The 19,872-nt window shown below is 45.9% G+C and overlaps 1 protein-coding gene across 1 annotated transcript in view; it reads right to left on the reverse strand.

The window, feature by feature from the left end:
• Positions 1-19,872, reverse strand: part of ITGA8 (integrin subunit alpha 8) — a 159,148-nt gene that overhangs the window by 23,937 nt on the left and 115,339 nt on the right. The gene's annotated exons all lie outside the window — the stretch shown is intronic.

A 19,872-nucleotide genomic window follows, 5' to 3' on the forward strand; every position in this document is an offset into this window, starting at 1 on the left:
TCATCTAGCTTGCACCCACTACTGTTTTCAGCTACCTCTGAACTCGAGTGGCCTGGACACTTTACAACCAGGCAGTTGATGGTTTAACTGAATTTCCGTTAGTATGTTAAGAACAGAGTTTTGTGAGATCAGGAGGAAAAACATTAGCAGCCAGTCTCCCCTCTCTTAGCTTATACTAATGTTTATATTAACATTTGGAGTAAGTGTAGATAAGGGTTTGTTTCAGCACCCAAGTACTAGTTACACAGAAACATTTGATATTCTAGTGGCTCTGTCACTGAATACTCATTCACCTCTATCAACAGCTTTTCCAATTTTAAAATTCCAATTTTTTTTTGTAATTTGATTGTACAGTTTTACTTTGGAAGCTGACTAAAGTAGGTCTCTGGAGAGACAGCACTTACATTTTCCAAATAAATAAATGGGCCATTTGGGTACTGTTACGTGGATCTGTGTGTGAGATGTAGTTTGGTTCACAATACAGATAGTCTGCAAATGAAAGGGAAATATGAATTCTATTTAGTAATTTGACACTGAGCAGAATCAGAGGGCTGGAAGACTCCTGGCCATGATATCAAATCCCTTGCTGTACTGAAAGATCCTCTATGGTCCCCATGACATGTGCCAGCAATGAACTGTAGAGAGAGCTGAGCCAAAACAAGCCTTTGATTTCTTTTTCACAATCATTATTGTTGAAAAACATCTCCATTTTTCAGTGTGTTTTTGATTGCCCTTCAACATTTCATTTACTTTTCTTCCAAGTCCTGAACACTGTGATTAGTGATCAGGACTTGGATGAAAAGCAGTGGAATGCTGTCTTTTTTTCTTTTTTTTTTGAGTGATTCGTTTAGGTGTTCAGTGAAAGGTTCTCCCTTCCGAGATGCAATTTTTGACAAAGAAAAATGAACTCATGAATATTTGGCTCACCGAGTTGTGGGTCATTTTATAATGTGGATTCTGCATGGATTTGGCACAGATGAAGATCCGAAATTCAGGGAGAACAACTACTATTCTACCACCCAAATATACTACAGGAGAAAAATGCACATTGAAATGCTGCAGAAGAACTTCTTAGAGCTGCTACCACAGAAAGCATTTTAAAGCACCTCAACTAGGGGATGTTATATGGCTACCAGGTCCCCTTACCCTCCCAATAAGAGGGGGGGCCCAGCACTTACCTTATAGATTTCCTCTCAAGAGTGATGCCATCAGACAGGCCCTGGGAGTGCTCCTGTGCTTTGCACTGGGCCGATTTGGGACCCAAACAGCCCAGTGAAAATTGCTGGAGCGCTCCTGGGAGTGATGTTATTGCACCGTACCAGGAGTGCACCCAGGAGGCCTGTTCCTCTACCTTTCCCCCCTGCTGGCCAGGTGAGTAGTGGCGAGGGGTGGAGGGTGGGATCAGAGGATGCCTCTACCAGGGGACACAACAAAGCAACAAGCTGTGAAAACTAAGACATCAATCAAAATTATCCAAATAAAATAGTGTATGAAAAATATATGTACCTTTTGGGTGAGAGGTTGAGGATGTGATATTTCAGACAATCCCACTATTATGTGACTATTTTGAAAAAGAATTTGGAAATGGGAAAAAATGCACTGGATTACCTGTCATGGTCACGTTTGGAAATTTGCTTCTTGAAAAGGAGTCAAGGACCAATTTGGACTTCTTTCAACCATTTCAACCATTGAGACTATACTCTGTTTACGAGTTGGAACTCAGCTGTAAACTCAGGGCTGGCAGAAAGGGGGTGAGGAATAATCCATCAAGCCCCAAGCCCAGAGTACTTTAGGACTTACATAAGCTAATGGCTCTGGCCGAAGTAAGACAATGGTTCACCATCTCACAGTTTGCTGGAATGGCACACCCAAAAGGCACAGAGACACGGACAACCAAGTGGCTAAAAAGTTTCATTTTCTCTTGAGGCAGGGAGATTAGAAGGGCCCCATGGGGGATGGACTCTCCAAGGGGAGCTTATAAATTCTTTGGACAAAGAGAAATATGGTCTCTTCTCTTATGAGTTATGACAAGAAAGACTCAAGACCTACAGGATTAAGTCTTTACATAAGGACTCCATCTTGCCCACATAGTGAGGGACAATGGGGAGAAGTCCCAGGACTGAGAACGAAGGTAATGCTGAACTTGAACTACCACAACTTCACGTAATACTAGCCGGGCCTGATTAAACATTGTTTAGAATATATTCTGAGAGTAGGGTGAGAGGTCTGCATGTTTTCATCTTTTCCTTGCTTGGCCTGATGCTTGAACAGATCATGTATACTCTTTTTATTTTTATTAAATTTTCTTAACTTTTTAAATGTTCTAAGTGTGACTTCTGTAAACACTATGACTATTCGGTCTTGCAAACTGAATTGTGGTAAGGATGAGGTGCAATGGGTAAAATTGCCATCCTTTGAGCAAGATAGCTCAAAATTGTGAAAATGTGATCGACTGTCCCCGCTCTAGCTTGTAGGTACAAAGAAGGGGATGTGGCAACTAGACAAAGCATTGAAACAGCAATGCAGGTATAGAGTGCTGTATGTGCAAATATTACCTGTGGGTAACTTTATTTCATTTGCTGGTGGTGGCAGTTACTACCCAGTTTTTTGGGGGCATCTTTCAAGAGTGAGGGGAAAAGGGGGAGAACTGTAACAGTTGTGAGGTTTTCCGACCTCCCAGGAATCCAAAGGAAACGGGGCTTGCAAATCTGGTCCTCCACAGGTAAAGATTATAAATGTATCCTTTTTCATACGTCTATATTAACTAGACTCAATCCATTAACAAAGCTCAGTTTGAAGATTTTTAGGGTAATTTGGGTGTCTTGGACTCTGTGTGCACCAAATTGCCAGGCTGTAGCTTGTTGGAAGAACACTTGTAATTTTGTTATAGGCTTTCTTCAGCTCTTATTCTTTCTCTAGTTTCCAACTGATAAATTCCGAAATGAAAGCAAAAATATTTATTGCTAGTCCCCAAGAGGATGGCCATAATGTTTGTTACTTGAGTTCACAGGCCATCCAATTCATCCTGTATAATTTTGTGAGTGTCATTTGTATTAATAATACTGTTTCCCTACATGGAGTTATCAGCAAATGTCATCAGTATGATCCAACTTCCCTACTTTGGGGTCATTAGCAAAAATAATAAAATGGTTCCCAGCACTGGTCTTTGCTACTTGTTACATTACTCCAGCTTGGAAAACTTGCTTTTTAACAAAAGACACTTGACTTTCTTCCCTTTACCATTCCCTTTATCAATTTGATACTATCTGTTGGTATTTATGTTTTGCAGATTCGTGCTGCTGCTGAAATCTCAGTATATTAGACGTTCTGGGGACCGCCTCTCCTCATATGTGCCCCAGAGGATGCTTCAATCTGGAGAAAAACAGCCATTAATGGTCCCTGGCCCTAGGGAGGCCTGCCTAGCATTGACTAGAGCCAGGGCCTTTTTGGTCCTGGCTCCAACCTGGAACGCTCTGTCTAATGAGACCAGGGCCCGGCAGGATTTGTTATCCTTCCGCTGGGCCTGTAAGATAGAACTATTCCAGCAGGTGTATGGTTGATGCTGGGCAGGGCCCCCACCAGCCGAATTGAATACAACGGGGCTGAGCTCTCCCTATCAGAGCATCCACCCCCCCCCCAAAATCTTCTTATTGTATTTTCAATGACGGTTTGGGTGTTGGACTGAGTTAAACTGCTTTTGTGCTGCTTATGTTTTTAAAATATTTATATTGTATTTATTGTAATTTTAAATTGTGAAATGTAAATTTTAAAATCTATGAATGTAATCTGCCCTGAGCCTCCTGGTGCAGGGAAGGACGAATAGAAATTGAAACCAACCAACCAACCAACCAACCAACCAACCAACCAACCAACCAAGCAAACAATTTCCTTTGTCCAAAAGACAAAGGAAAGCAGTCATCTTTCATAATTTACACTTTTGCAGTCATGCCGCCACTATTTCCTTTAACATTTTAAGTAGTTTGTTTTCACATTGATATTTTTTTATTGAACCTTAGATTTATAATTGACTTACACTCTTAAAACAAAAACATTGACAATGACAACCACAATGCCTCAAAAGGAGGGCTAATACATTGCTGGGATTCAGGACAAGGAAGAGAGGGAAAACACAATTTATCATGAGCTTTGCACACAGATATGCTATTGCCCTGTTCAGCTGCATTTAAACCAGGTACAAGATTATCTACATAGAGCAGAGTGAGACCACACCCAATGATTCTGCACCAGACATCCACACACACTCACAGGTGAATATCTGCAGAGGATTCTACACATTCAAGTATTCATATGTAAGCTCTGTACATGCGACTGGGAACACTTTAAAAAGCAGTCTAGGTCTCCCTGCAAATATATGGCTGGCTGCGGGCAGTCAACAGCAAGGGCATGGGGGAACGTGCCAAGGCCGAAGCTTCAGGATACAGGCGCCACGCCGGCAAGCGCCCCTGCTGGGAGTTCAATGCGGGGGGCTGCCGCAAGGCTCGGTGCCGCTTCGACCACGTATGCGAGGACTGCCTAGGCCGTCACCCTCGGCGGGACTGCCACAAGGGCTCCGGAGCGCAGCGGCCCTTTCGGGGAGGCACAGTCGGAAGCGGAGTCAGGGGGGAGGATGGGGCAAGAGCACCGGCAGCGGGGGGCCAGAGTGTCACCGCGGGCCCAGGAAAAAAATGAGACTGGCGGCGCGGGGGACTGGCGTGCTCTCGCCCGAACGCCAGTCTCCCCAGCGGCACTGCAGCCTTGGCTGCAGCGCTACTCCAATCGGGCGGCCGCCACATTGCTCTGGAAAGGCTTTACCGAGGGCTTCAGGATTCCATACACGGGCCCTCGGGTCGCCACAGATGCGCCCAACCTCAAGTCAGCGAGGGACATGCCGGACGTGGTGGCGGCTAAGATCGAAAAGGAGGTGCAGGCTGGAAGGGTGGCTGGCCCCTTCGATGCACCCCCGGTACACAACCTGAGAGTGTCCCCGCTGGGTGTAGTCCCCAAAAAGACACCGGGAGAATTCCGACTGATTCACCACCTGTCCTACCCGAAAGGAGCATCAGTGAACGAAGCAATACCATCAGAGCTCTGCACCGTGCGTTATGCATCATTTGACCAAGCGGTGAACCTAGTACGGGCCTGCGGCCGGGGTGCCCTGATGGCCAAGTGTGATATACAATCCGCCTTCCGGCTATTGCCAGTCCACCCAGAGGACTGGTGCCTCCTGGGGTTCAAATTCCGGGAACAATGGTACATGGACAAAGCCATGCCAATGGGCTGTGCGGTGGCTTGCGCGGCCTTCGAGACTTTCAGCACATTCCTCGAATGGGCACTGAAGGATCGGGCACGCTCCCCATTCATTTCTCATTACCTCGATGACTTTATCATGTCGGGGCCGGCGGAGGGAGGGGAGTGCCAGAGGCTCTTAGAGCTGTTCCAAGGATTGGCCTGGGAGCTAGGCGTGCCGCTGGCCCAAGAGAAGACGGAAGGCCCCACTACTTGCTTGTCGTTCCTGGGGATAGAGATAGATTCATTGCGGGGCACCTGCAGGCTGCCCCCGGAGAAGTTGAAAGGCCTGCAGGAAAAGGTTGGCTCGGCGCTCAAAGCCAAGAAGAAAACACTGCGAGAGGTGCAGTCACTCCTGGGGAGCCTTAACTTTGCTTGCAGGGTAGTGGCGCCGGGGAGGCCATTCTGCGCACGCCTGGCCAGAGCAACAGCGGGAATCACCGCGCCACAGCACCACATCAGAATAACGAAACAGCTGAAAGCTGACCTGCACGTCTGGGACATCTTCCTGAGGGACTTCAACGGAGTGTCCTGGTGGCGGGAGCCCCTCGATCTGGGGGCGGCACTGCAGGTGCACTCCGACGCGGCAGGAGGCGTGGGCTTCGGGGTGTACTGGGCGGGCCAGTGGTGCGCGCAGAGGTGGCCCACGGCTTGGCTGGGGCGGGACATCCTCAGAGACCTCACGTTCCTCGAGCTCTTTCCCATCCTGACAGCCATAGAACTCTGGTCCGACCAGTTTAGCAACAAGAAGGTTCTCTTCTGGTGCGACAACCAAGCAGTGGTGCGGGTGGTGAACAGGCAGACATCACGCTCAGAGCGCGTCATGCGCTTGGTGCGCAGGATGGTTCTCCGGTGCCTGCAGAATAACATTGTGTTTGGGGCTCGCCACATTCCCGGAGTGGACAACAACATAGCAGACGCCCTTTCTCGCTTTCAGGAGGACAGGTTTCGAGAGATGGCACCAGACGCAAAGCAACAGCCAGACCCCTTCCCGGAAGAGCTGTGGGAGCTTGGGAGCACCGGATAGTACAGGGAGTTCTTGAGTCTTTGGCGCCTACGACTAGGCGGGCCTATGGGACCGCAGTCGCAGCATTTACAACGTTCCTCTCAGAGAGGCTAGGCCAGCCAGGACGCGACGTGCCGGAGGAGGCCCTGTTGGAATACCTGGCTCGGATGGACGAAGCGGGGTACGCACCCAAGACCATCAAGATGCACGTGGCAGCCATTTCATTCTTTTGCAAGGCGTCTGGGAGGGCAGACCCGACAGGTAGCTTTCTGGCTCGGAGGGCCGTGGCGGGTTGGGCCCGACGGGGGCCGCCCCGCAGGGACACCCGGCGTCCCATCACAGCGGGAGTCCTGCAGGGCCTGTTGCAACACCTGAAAGGGGTATGCCACTCACCCTTCGAAGCCACGTTGTTCGAGGCAGCCTTCAGCCTAGCGTTCTATGGGGCCTTTCGCGTCAGCGAGCTGGCGGCGGCCTCTTCCAGGGATCAGTCCAACAGGGCCTTGGCGCGAGTAGACGTATCAATCAAGGGGGGCACACTTAAGATCAGGGTCCGGCAGTCCAAGACCGATCAGCTGGGACGTGGAGCGATCGTGCAGCTCCACGCCGTGGGGCGGGGGGCCCCGTGCCCAGTGCAGGCGGTCAGGGCATACCTGGACAGGCGCCCGGCCACCCCGGGTCAGCTCCTAGTGCACGCTGACGGCAGGCCACTTACCAGGTACCAGTTCACAGCAGTCATGCGGACCAGCCTACAGGCGGCAGGCTTCCCACCAGAGGCATACGGGTCCCACTCGTTTCGCATCGGAGCAGCCACCACAGCAGCAGAAGTGGGCCTGTCCGCTGAAAGGATAAAGCGTGTGGGCAGGTGGACTTCCAGAGCCTATTTGGGCTATGTCAGGAAAGATCGTACTAACCTTGTGTGATTCAGTTACAGGCGCAGCACCCACCCCGACCGGAGAGAGGCATCACGGAGCTGAATGACTGGAGGAACAGCGAGAGCAGCTCAGGCGGGGGGGTGAGAGTGGGCCCCCCGGAGGGCCCCGGCGGAGATCCCCAGGGCCACTTGGCCGGTCGCCTTCGGGGGCCGGGGAGGAATTTTTTCCCGCAAGGGGCCAGATTGGCCGAGGCCACTTGGGGTTTTTCGCCTCCCTCTGGGCATCTAAGTCGGGGCCCCCCTCGGGGATTGGGGGTGGCTCCACCTTTGTGGTTACAGCAGCTGGAGCGTTGGCGGGAGGCGGGCCTTCGGCCAGCCTCCAGTGGCGGTTTTCGAGGCATTGGGCCGGATCCCATCAGGGTGAGCTGGCCTGCGGGACTGCTCACCCCGACGGAGCTGGAAGCAAGGGTCGCCAGGCGGAGCCGGCGACGGAGCAGAATGAGCCGATGGGCCAGCGGGAGGCTGGCGGGGGATGCATCGGTCGGCAGGAAGGCCTACGATGCCAACGGGGATCCAGCCCAGATGCCAGGCCAATGCTCCATATAGCTGTAATCAATAAAGTTGTGGCCATTTCTAACCCACGCAAGTGTCTGGTGTGATCATTTAGCCGTAACGCAGACCGACATAGCCCCTAGGTGACAACCACAATGCCTCAAAAGGAGGGCTAATACATTGCTGGGATTCAGGACAAGGAAGAGAGGGAAAACACAATTTATCATGAGCTTTGCACACAGATATGCTATTGCCCTGTTCAGCTGCATTTAAACCAGGTACAAGATTATCTACATAGAGCAGAGTGAGACCACACCCAATGATTCTGCACCAGACATCCACACACACTCACAGGTGAATATCTGCAGAGGATTCTACACATTCAAGTATTCATATGTAAGCTCTGTACATGCGACTGGGAACACTTTAAAAAGCAGTCTAGGTCTCCCTGCAAATATATGTATGCAAGGGTGGGCCAGTGGGCGAGAACCTGTTCCACCATATGCATACAGATTATTCATCCTGAACAGCAAGAACAGGATACTGTGTTCCTTCTACAGGATTCCTGTCCAGCTGATCTTACATCTAGTATTGATGTTTTAAAGAATTTTAATGCATTTTTTTAATAAAAGATTTTTTAAGTTGCCTTAGATCCCATGTTGGAAGCCCCCCCCCCAAATAGACAGGTAGATAAAACATTCCCATCTAGGATTTTCTCATTCCTTTAGATAACTTTAGACATAGCCAAATACCAGCAAATATTTTCACAATTGGTAATATTTGTTGTGTGAACTGCTGCATGCAATAGCTTGAACTACTCATGGCCTGTGCATTCATAAGTCACTTCTACAGTACGGCATTATTTCCGCTTTTATGATAATTTGCTACAGAAAATGAAAACAGGAATATGAAAGGATGGAATCAATCTACAAAAAATCCAGTTGGCAGTGGATGCATGCAGGAGCATTGTCATGCATGCACACACCCATGCCATTTATATATTCTATGATCTACTGTATTGATCTCTCTGTTCTAATGTATTGATCTTATGCCATGCTCATATTGTTGTACTTTGTAATGTAGTCACATCAGGGGTCATTTCACATCAGGGGTCATAGAAAAAGAGCTGGAGGAACTCATTAGCCTAACTCATTAGCATATGCCACCCCTCTTGCCATCAGTGGAAGTGTCATTAGTAGAACTGATTTGCATATGCCACACCCCCAATATCACCTATTCTGGCTGTTTTGGACCCAATCCTGGCCATTCAGGGCCGAAATTGGGCCCAAAATGGCAAAAAGGAGCTGAAAATGGCTGAAAAGGGGCCCAAAATGGTCAGGATCGGGCTGCTGATGAGTGGGAGTGATCCACCACCCATCAGAGGCCCAATCCAGGCTGTTTCAGCCCCAATCCAGGCCGAAACGGGCCCAAAATGGCCAAGAGTCAGTTGGGCAGGGCCTCCTGACTTGTGACCTCTTTGGGGAACTGCTGAAACTGCGTTCCTGTGCATTCCCCCTCGAAATGAGCCCTGAGTCACATAGTCAAGCCGATTGGCCTACCTAAAACCGAAAGTGCCTTGCTAATGCTGATTTCACAGAACAAGTAACCAGCCTGTTACGTCTGAAAATATACTTCACTGACCTTGCAGCTGCAACCAGAAATGTAACCGTTTCACAGGGGAGAGAGACTTTGATTTCTTTGTAATCTTCTGCCTGTTTCTGTCCAGACTAAGCTTTTGTAATCTCATGTAACTTCTTAGGTTTTCGTGCCTAAATGTAAACTGCTCCAAGGGAGGGGGGAATAGTGCTCCCTATATCAATAGTGCCTTTGCATGAATAATCATTCCTGCCAACTTTCCCATCTATGGATGTACCCTTGAACTTAATGATCTCTAAATAAAAGCCTTTCAACCAATGCACTGGAGTGCTTTCTGTGAGAGGTTTGGGGGGTCTATCTGCCATGGACTGCCGTCCCTAGAACTGACAAGCATGCAGGCTGTGATGACATACATGCACTTCAATATACATTTGACTACATCTTATTTAATGGAATAATCTTCACAGTGGGTTCCAGGCTGTCAAAGCCTGCAAGGAAGAGGTGTAGCTTGCTCATATAGCCCTTCAGTGCATCTCCCTACTGGCCATCACCTTTACAGCTCCAACCAATGCTGTCATGTGCCTCATTTGAAAGAAGGGGCCAGGGCAAACAGCTCCTGGGCTATAATGTTGTAAATGCCTCCATCTGCCCCACCCCCAGACAGTGATCATCCCATGGCTTCTATTTAGCGCTCCACCAAAGATGCTTTATATACACACATTGAAGTTGAATGCTAAATAGACTATAATATACAGAGAGATTGTTAATGTAAAGCATATTCCATCATCCTCATTAATTCGACATTATCAAAAACTGGAGTGATAACCCATGCAATCTGGCTGGTGGATGAACAGTAAAGGGTATTAACTTTTCCCCCAGTAAATAAATCAGCCATAAAAACTACTTTTCACCATTGTGTATGTTCTGTTTCTAGTAACAAGCCTGTTGCAGCTTATTTCTTGGGGATTATAGCCTGCTAGGGTTTGGGTTTTTTAAAAATCTTGATCTATGCTTTGGATCACTGAATCCTCACAGCTGCTTCTTAAGCTCCAGGAAGTACTCTGAAATTCAATTTCTATCACTTAATAGAAATAGTAGGGAGAAAACACTATAGAATGCATCTTTTCAATATCTTCACAGCAATTGGTCTATGGGGGTTGTATAATGTGTCTGGTCAGCTACAACCTAAAATGAAATCATCCAGATATCTCTGGAATACAGGTAGTTATTTATGGTTTGCCCCCAACCAGGGTTTTTGCTGGCTAAAAAGGAAGAAGAAGTTCTCTTTGACTACCCGAAAAAGCTAAGCTGAGAATACTAAACCCTCTACTTGAAGCCAGCTGGGTGACCTTGGGTCAGTTACAGCTCTCTGGACCTCTCTCAGCCCCACCTACCTCACAGGGTGTTTGTTGTGGGGATAATAACAACACATGGTTGTTGTGGGTTTTCCGGGCTGTATTGCCGTGGTCTTGGCATTGTAGTTCCTGACGTTTCGCCAGCAGCTGTGGCTGGCATCTTCAGAGGTGTAGCACCAAAAGACAGAGATCTCTCAGACTGTCTTTTGGTGCTACACCTCTGAAGATGCCAGCCACAGCTGCTGGCGAAACGTCAGGAACTACAATGCCAAGACCACGGCAATACAGCCTGGAAAACCCACAACAACCATCGTTCTCCGGCCGTGAAAGCCTTCGACAATAACAACACACTTTGTAAACTGCTCTGAGTGGGTATTAAGTTGCCCTGAAGGGTGGTATATAAATAGTATGTTGTTGTTGTTGTTATTTAAAAAGCCATATGGGATGGGAACTGTAGGGAACTGGGTGAGATTGAGTAAAAAAGTTGGCTGGATCTAACTTTATGCTTCCTCAGTTCTCTCATCCCAGTCTTGAATTCTCAGTTCATTATCCTAGTGTAATATTTTCTCCACCCAGAAGAAGATCTAAGTCTCTCATGCCTAAATAAGTGCTTATTAAAAAAGCAATCTGGTATCCATGGAACAATTTTTTATGGAATGGGCAGAAATCATATAATGAAAGCACAATATTGCATACATCCCCCTGTTCAGCACTGAAGCCCTTGGATGACTAGGGTGTGCAATCTGGGTCTGGGATTCTGGAAAAAAGCTGGGTTTTTGCTGATCCAGCTAAATCTGGCTTTCCCAAATCAAATCAGAGAATCTGGAATCTGACCAAGGAGCCCAGATCCATACTCCTGGGTAAATCTTGGTAAATCTGAGAAATGTGGCTTCAGCCTCTTGGTGGCTCCTTCCTGGGCTTCTCCCATTTTTTTCCCAAGAGGAGAGAGGGAGGGGGAAGGGAGAGTGAGGCAGAGGCAAAAGGGAGGGGGTGAAGCAGGGAGGGGGCAGTGAGTGTCCAATCCGTGCAGGAGTTATTCTTGTCTGCCTGGCTTCTGTGAGTGACACTCATTCAGTTGAGCTAAGTTTCCCCTTGCTCCTGTTTGGTTTGAGTGGAATTCTCTGTTTTAACATGATTCTCTGGTTTGATGTTAGTCCCCATGATTCACTTTTGTTCTGTTGGACTTCCTATTGCATTCGGGAATGCGCCTTTGGCCACTGGCAGCCTCGCTCCTGTGTGCTTCTGCCTGAGACCCTGCTTGGAAATGTTTTCATTGGACAACAATGGAGAATGGCTGGGGGCACCTTCTTCAGGGGCCCACAGAACTGGACCCTGGGGACCAATCTTCTTCAAACAGGATGTTAGAGAACAGTCATTGGAGAAAAGTCAGAGAACAGTTATTAGTAGGTTCCCTGCAAATCTAGAGGACTTTGCTTGAAAAATGATCCCCTTTCTCCTCCAGATAGCCCCCAAATAGTTTCCCCCATAGGGATTAATGAAGAGAGGCTGAGGACACTTTTCTCAGGGGCCCACAGAACTGGACCCCGGGGTTCAATCTTCCTGAAACTTGTGGAGTCTTTAGAGAGTAGTCAGTAGTAGTTTCCCCGCAAATCTAGTGGACTTTGCTTGAAAAATCATCCCCCTTCCCCTCAGAGAGCTCCCAGGTAGTTTCCCCATTAGGGAATAACGGCCAAATAAATGCAGGATTCTTTTATCTGTCCTAAACAGATCAGAGAATCTTTCCCAGATTTCCTTGAGATCCCTAAAACCTGGATCTGGATTTTCCAAGGGCTTTGGGGGGGGGTGTTGCATACCCCTATTCCAGACATTAAGGAATATAGAGACCACACTGATATCTTTATTAGTACAACTGCCACCTCACCCACTCACCCTCAAACACACTCCCTATACGTCCAACTATCAGAATGGGGTGGGGGGAGAGCCTTTGTTTCAACAAATGTGAAACACATGGCACCTGGGTTGAAAATATTTAAGCATTTAATGAATACTTGAGTACAGTATCTGTCTGCATGTTATCCAGACACAGGCAGAGGTAATTTGGAAAGAACATCAGCCACCTGGCCCACCTAGGTAGTAAAAAACAATGTAAATGAATTCTCAGTAAGCATGTTGATGAATGATGGTGCCTGCTTTGGTCCCAATGAGGCACAACAGCAGAAGTCAATAAGCCATTCCAAAAGATACAAGATGGAGGCCAAGTAAGGCATGCAAGGACAAAAAAAAACCCTGCATCTGGCTTGCAGATGAGAATGTGGAGAAGGAAGATGATGTAGTTTAAGCCAGTTGGAACTGTTAGCTGAATCTAGCAAGGTTGATGTTTCCCCTCAAATCAGCATGATGTTGCAGCCTTTGAACATGTGTTGACTACCACTCCAGATGGCCTAATACCACTTCACTTCATCTTGCTACTTCAGAGATACATTTGAGGGATAGCTTTCCTTTTTAAGCATGGTATCACAAGCCCTCTTCTAAGGGGAGAAAATGACAAAATCCCCTTATTCAAACGGAGGGTTTTGTGGTAAGAGTGAACGTTGACAATTGAAGCGCACACAAAATATGGTGTTATTGTAATAATGTTCGTCCTGCTTCATTAAAACAAGGGGGTTCCACCTCATTTCCTCCAATGTCTGGCACATTTGGATGGAGGAGAATGAGCAATGCCCTGTTACCATTTAAACGCACACTTTGGGAATTCATTATTACTCCTTTTCTGCATGAGATCCCAAGTACTATGAACTGAACAACTGCCAACAAAATGCCCCTATACAAAGTCAGGTAATGGAAGACATACAATAATTTAGCAAGATGATTTTTTAGAAATGTATTTAAGACTAATTTGAGACTGCTGAGCACATATGTTAGTTATGGGAAGTAGAACCTACTTCCTGAAGACAAGTCAACGTGGTAGAGACGGGGTCCCCACTGGACCGTATCATAAGAATGAATTTGTCACAATATGCATCATGTGTTTGAAGGAGATGCTTGGAAGCATTTAAGTAAATATTCAGGCAAGAGGGAAATAAAACCAAACTACAAAATGAAAACAAAAATCTTCCTTTACCGTTCCTTTTAAATTGTGCAGCCAAGGATGCACAACTTTGAAAGTGTTGACAGCAGAAGTAAAAAAGGGAAGGGAAATCTCTTAAACATAGAATGCAGGTGTAAGGCTTTCTAGCCTTTGCTGACCAGTGTATGTTTGGGACCATGTTTCTCAGAAGCCTTCTACAATGACAAAAGCAAAAGGAGAGGAATTAAATTACTTAAGAACTGCCTTTTCTTTATCAATCTGCCCACCAATTAAGATCAGGATTCCCTGTCTTGTTCTGGGTGCCCCTATCTGTGGAGATGGGAGTGATGGTGGCAAACAGAGAGAGGGCCTTTTCAGTGGTGGTGCCTTGTTTATGGAATGTCCTCTCTCATTTCGTAGAAAAAGAGTTGGAAGAACTCATTAGCATAACTCATTACCATATGCCACGCCCCTTGACATCACCAGGAGTGTGTCATTAGCATACCTGATTTGCATGTGCCACACCCCCTGGCATCACCTATCCTGGCTGTTTTGGACCCAATCCTGGCCATTCAGGGCCAAAATTGGGCCCAAAATGGCAAAAAGGGACTGAAAATGTTCAAAAGGGCCCCCAAAATGGTCAGGATTAGACTGCTGCTGAGTGGGAGAGTGATCCACCACCCATCAGAGGCCCAATCTGGGCCATTTTGGCCCCAATCCAGACTGAAACGGGCCCAAAATGGCCAAGAGTCAGGTGGGTGGTGCCACCTGACATGGGACCTCTTTGGGGAACTGCTGGAACTGTGTTCCTGCACGTTCCCCCTCAAAATGAGCCCTGGTCCTCTCCATAATCTATCTCAGAGGGTTGTTGTGAGATAAAACCAGGGGAGAATGATGTTGTAAGTTGTTTTGAGTCCTAACTGGGGAGAAAAGCAGGGTACAAACAAATGAATAAATAAAGGGTTCCCTAATGGATAGCCTCCTATCCCTTTTGTGCCAGGCAAGATTACTTTTATTTGCCCAAGATATTGTTAGTGAGTATCTGACCTTCACTGATCTTACTCTGCTATTTTTAAAAACATTTTAACACACTGTTTTAGCTGCCAGGTAGCATGTTTTATTTTATTATGGCATGATCTGCTCAGCTTTTTAAAAAAGTTATTTAATTGCTTCTGCTTTTTAATTATTGTTGTTTATTATTGTTATTATTGTTGTTACTTGTTGCTATTAGATGTGCTTGATTTTTTCCTGCCTTTTTGCTGTTTCATTGTTTTAAGATTCCTGATAGTATTGTATTATCACTTTTATTAAATTTTAGCATAAGCAGCTGTTAGCACAACAAAACCAACCAACCAACCAACCAACCAACCAACAGTAAACAAACAACTCCTGAGAATGAACTGTATTCTTATCCTTGCAGTTTTTAGTTCGGATGATTAAAGAAAGAACCCAGAAGGGCATCAAAGGATGATGTGTTTAATCACAGATGTATGACTATTTACAAAGCAGAGCATGTGCATCCAAACATGATGCCTATCACCTAGTCCATTAATTGAAATCCAGCTGTCATAGTTCAAGGGTGGTAAGATATATTCTTAACAATGGTTGGATCCCCACGTTGTTGGGTATTATACTGCAGGAATTATTCAGCTTTTTTAGTGGCTGCCTCATGCTTGCGGCTCAAGTCTCTCAGATGACATTATGGTAAGCTTCTGCCCTCCTGGCAAAGCTGTATGATGCAACTACCCAGAGAGATTTTGAAGCAGTCTGAATCTGGGCAAAAGAGATTGTCTTTCTATTTATGTATAAGATGTTTTTAGAATGGGACACTAATGTAGTTTTAAGGCATTTTATATTTATTTTAAAATTGTTTTTAAGTCTTGATTGTACACAACTTTATTGTATTTTATATTGTTGTTAACTTAACTACCTAGGGCCATGTGTTGGTCAGGAGAAAAGTAGGCATTCAAATATTTTGAAATAATTAATTTTTAGCTGGAAGTTGAAACTAGGGTTTGAAGCTGATAAGCAAGTCCTGCTTAAGAGGAAATCCTAAACGCAGTTAACATTGTTGCTGCTACAATGCTTATCTGTTTTTAAAGTGGGATGGCAAATAGTCCCACAGGCTAGGAACAATGATAAAAAATATGGAATTTGCTCCTCAGGAAGTTCCATCTAGCTCCCTTGATCACTGTCATCCATCAGTGGGTGAATATTTTTGTTTCATTTGGGTTCTCTTACTGGTCCTTCTCCTGGTTTAATTGCTAGTTTCATATATATATATATATATATATATATATATATATGAAACTAGCAATTAAACCAGGAGAAGGACCAGTAAGAGAACCCAAATGAAACAAAAATATTCACCCACTGATGGATGACAGTGATCAAGGGAGCTAGATGGAACTATATATATATATATGAAACTGTTCTGAAAGTAGATGTTAAATTGTTCACTGCTTTGAGGGCCCCAATCAGGTGGAAACGCAGAATGCAAATGCTTTTAAAAAAATAACTAAAAGAAGCTTGCCAGACATTTTTTGAAGGGACATAAAATTATCTTTGGGAGGCTGTGATTTTGAGTGAAGCACTGTGGGGGGGGGGACATACATCCCCTCCCCTTGTCTGCAACTTCTCCACTCCAAACCCTCCACAAACTCCTTCCCCCCATGGGATTCCAGATGTGCATCTGTAAGAGTAAGCGCAGATCTGGAACTACTGTTTTTCAGGGCATTATGCGTGGCTTTGTGTGATGTATAGTTTGGCCCTAGGTTTTTTTCCCAAAAGCGTATCAAATATGTCATAAATTACAAAGATAGAAACCTAACAGAAACATACTGTAAGCTGTACAGCACCGGAAAACACAATGTAGCCTAACCAAATGAGGCTACTTCTCCTTTGTATGAATTAGGCATTTAATGACTTTCTTGTTCAGCCAGTCTGAATACAAAACTTAACATATGTTCACATTTGCATTCACCCTTTGAAGTAAAGCCAAAAGTGATTGTGTCCCTTCTTGGCTTTGGTTTAGCAGTTTTTGTTATCTTTGTTGGTTTGCTAGAAGTCTCCAGGCTGTTTGTTTACCCAAACATGTTAAATCACCATATAACTGCAGTCTGTGATAAAGTGGTAGATTTTTAGGCGACAGACCACAATTTGCTATGAGATAGAATGGTCAGAATACATCGTTTTAACATTACATAAAGCTAGAAAGTAATGCATACAAATGCAAAAAAAAGTGTGTGATTTATTCATTCTTTGAAGGGAAACATATGTTCTGTATTTCTAAAATAAATCACAATGGATTAAATACTCATCAGGATTACACTTTCATATCTGGGAGGAGAAACTGTTCCATTATTTTGTACTATGTCACATTGGACTACATAATGCATTAGGGCAGGGTGGTTTGGTGGTTTTTTTGGGAAAAATTATTTTCATACCATCCTAATAAATTTGTTTGTGTAAAAAGACAAAAACATGTGATCCATGAAGTACATGGTCTACTGCAGTACAAACGAGGGCCACGTAACTCAAGAGCAATGATGTACTGGAAGAATATGAGAAGAGCCCTGCTGGCAACCTAGTCCAGCATCCTTTCTATCCAACCATTTGTTTTGGAGGGCCAACCACAGGACACGATTTGTCCCAGCACCACTATAGTAGCAGACAGTCACTGCATTACTTCTCAGAGCCAACATGGTGCTGTGGACATGCACATAAAAGGCCGGTGTTGTAGATGCAAGATGGTTTCAGTCGACAGGATGCAAGAACACAGGCTCATACTAGAAAAATCTAAAAATGGGGCATTTGTACATTGTAGGTAAGTCTTGGGTGGGAAGAGGATGTTAAAGCCTTCCATTGTTCCTTGAATCAAACCCCTAGGCACCACGACCATTGCTAATCTATTGGCAAGGTTAACTTCATCTCCTCTCCTGGCTTTTTATGGACCTGAAGGTGATACCCCCACGGGCTTTTCCTGTTGGATGGGGCTGTAGATCTGCAACCTCATGGCTTCTCTATGTGTTTTCCCTCCCTTCTCAGTCTCTTCTGCCTTCTCTCTGGCCTTCTTCCAGCTCACCTTTTCTTTCTTTATTCCTTCTCTTCTGCCACTGTCCACTTCGCTTGCTCTGTCACAATCCTCCTCTGCTCCCAGTCAGTCTTTTTAAAAACTCTAGCCTTGCTCCTCACTTCTCTTGCCTCTTTTTCACTCCATTTCCAAGTCTTCTTCACTCTCTTCTCATGCGTGTGGCTTTGTGTGGGTTGAGATCTCTTCAGGTTCAGGGCCTGTTGCAGTGTTGATAATGTTGGCAGTCTGCAGCCAAGCCTACTCCTGGGGTGACCCCAGCAATCCTGGTTCCGTTAACAAGAACTTAAAAAGAGCTCTGCTGAATCAGACCGGCATCCTGTTTTGCACAGTGGCCAACCAGTTACTCAACAGGGCATAGAGGCTGAGGCCTTCTTTGACGTTGCCTCCAAGCATCAGTATTCAGAGGCTTACTCAAGGTCCTCTGGCCACTGGCTATCTGGTCTCAATGGCCCAGGGGACCCCATTCTTCCAGTGGGTCCATATGTGTTCTGAGACTCCTGTCAAGCTGAGTCACTGCATATCTTTCTCAAAAAGAAGGAATACAAAGTGTATCCCAAAATAATACAGCCACTTCAACACCATGCAGAAACTTGATACAGACATAGCTTGTGATCTGATTACTAGAGAAGCATGAAACTCAGCTGTTGGTACATCTTTCTTTTAGAATGGGGGACTCGAAAAGGGTACTCAAAAGCTTAAATATGGTACACACATGGCTCTGAGGGACGCTCAAACACCTCTTGGTTCAGATCAATGTCTGATTGTCAGTAGCAGCCAGGGGGCCAATTGTACAAAGGACTATTAATTTGGTCATGCCAGTTAGATATGAAAACTTCTGTGTCCCAGTCCAGCAGGAACCCAGGGAGAAACTTGTGGGGAGAAAAGAAGCTGAAGCTCAGCGAGTCCATCAGCGTCTCCCTGAGTTGTTGTTTCGCAGGGGCACAAGAGTCACCTCCAGTGGCAGGGAGTGGGGGTTGTTAACAATCAGCTTGTCATCTTCTCACCCCAAGGTCAGGAGGGAGAAGAAACAATTGTCTTCTCATCTCCCCCTTTGAATGGGGGAGAAGAGAAGCAGATCATTTCTGTTTCCATCCCACATCTTGAGAGGGAAACAGAAATCACTTCTCACCTCCCTGTTCAAAGTTGGGAAGTGAGAGGCAGACTGCTTTTCTTCCTTTCCCTCCAAGATGGTGTGTGTGTGTGTGTGTGGGGGGGTGATTGACTTCATCTCCCCCTTCGCAAACAGGAAGATAAGAAACCAATCTCTTTTCTCCCTCCCAGCTTGGAGGCAAGGGAAGTAAAGTTATCAGCCCCTCCCCACAACATGGAAGATAAAAAGCTGATTGCTTCTCTTTCCTCCACTCCATGCTATGGGGGAAGGAGTGATCTGTTTCCTACCCCCCTATTTGTAAGCAAGGAGATAAGATACTGGCTGGAGAAAAGCTATCCATTTTCCATCTCCCCTTTCCAAGGAGGGAGATAAGCACATGACTTCTATTTCCTTTCCTCCAAGCTGGGGAAGGAGGGAAGGGGAGCAGAGAAGTAATCCACTTCTCACCCCACTTCTCTGCATTGCAAGTGTCGAGAAAAGAGGCAGATCTCTTCTCATCTCCTCAATCCTGTCTTGCAGGGACAGTAAGTGTATTTCTGAGAAGGTGCATCAGAAGGCGACTGCGCACAAGGAAAAACTGCAGGGTCCCAGCCTGGCTGGGAAATACCAAAGCTGGACAGCTTCACTGTGTAGCGTGTGTGATAGTGGATCAGAAGCCCTCCTGCAGCTGTAAGTCACTTCTCATTTTCTCCTGAAAGTTCCCTGTATCCTAGCGCATCAAGGCTATGACATGGAAAGCCCAAGCAGAGAACCAACTGCTTCTGAGCAACACAGTAGCCGCAAACTTGTCTAGCAACTATGAGTTATTCAATATAAAATGAACATATCATCAAACAGCTTGTTCATGATAGACAGTGTGTTGGAATGCTGAAGAGGTTCGCTACGAAATTTGCAGCATCCCTAGTGGCCTGAGACGCTGATTACTACTAAAGTCTGAAAAGGGAACATTTTCATGTCTAATGATCAGAACTGGA

Source organism: Eublepharis macularius, chromosome 11 (genome assembly GCF_028583425.1).
Source record: "Eublepharis macularius isolate TG4126 chromosome 11, MPM_Emac_v1.0, whole genome shotgun sequence".
In the NCBI taxonomy this organism is placed as follows: Eukaryota; Metazoa; Chordata; class Lepidosauria; order Squamata; family Eublepharidae; genus Eublepharis; species Eublepharis macularius.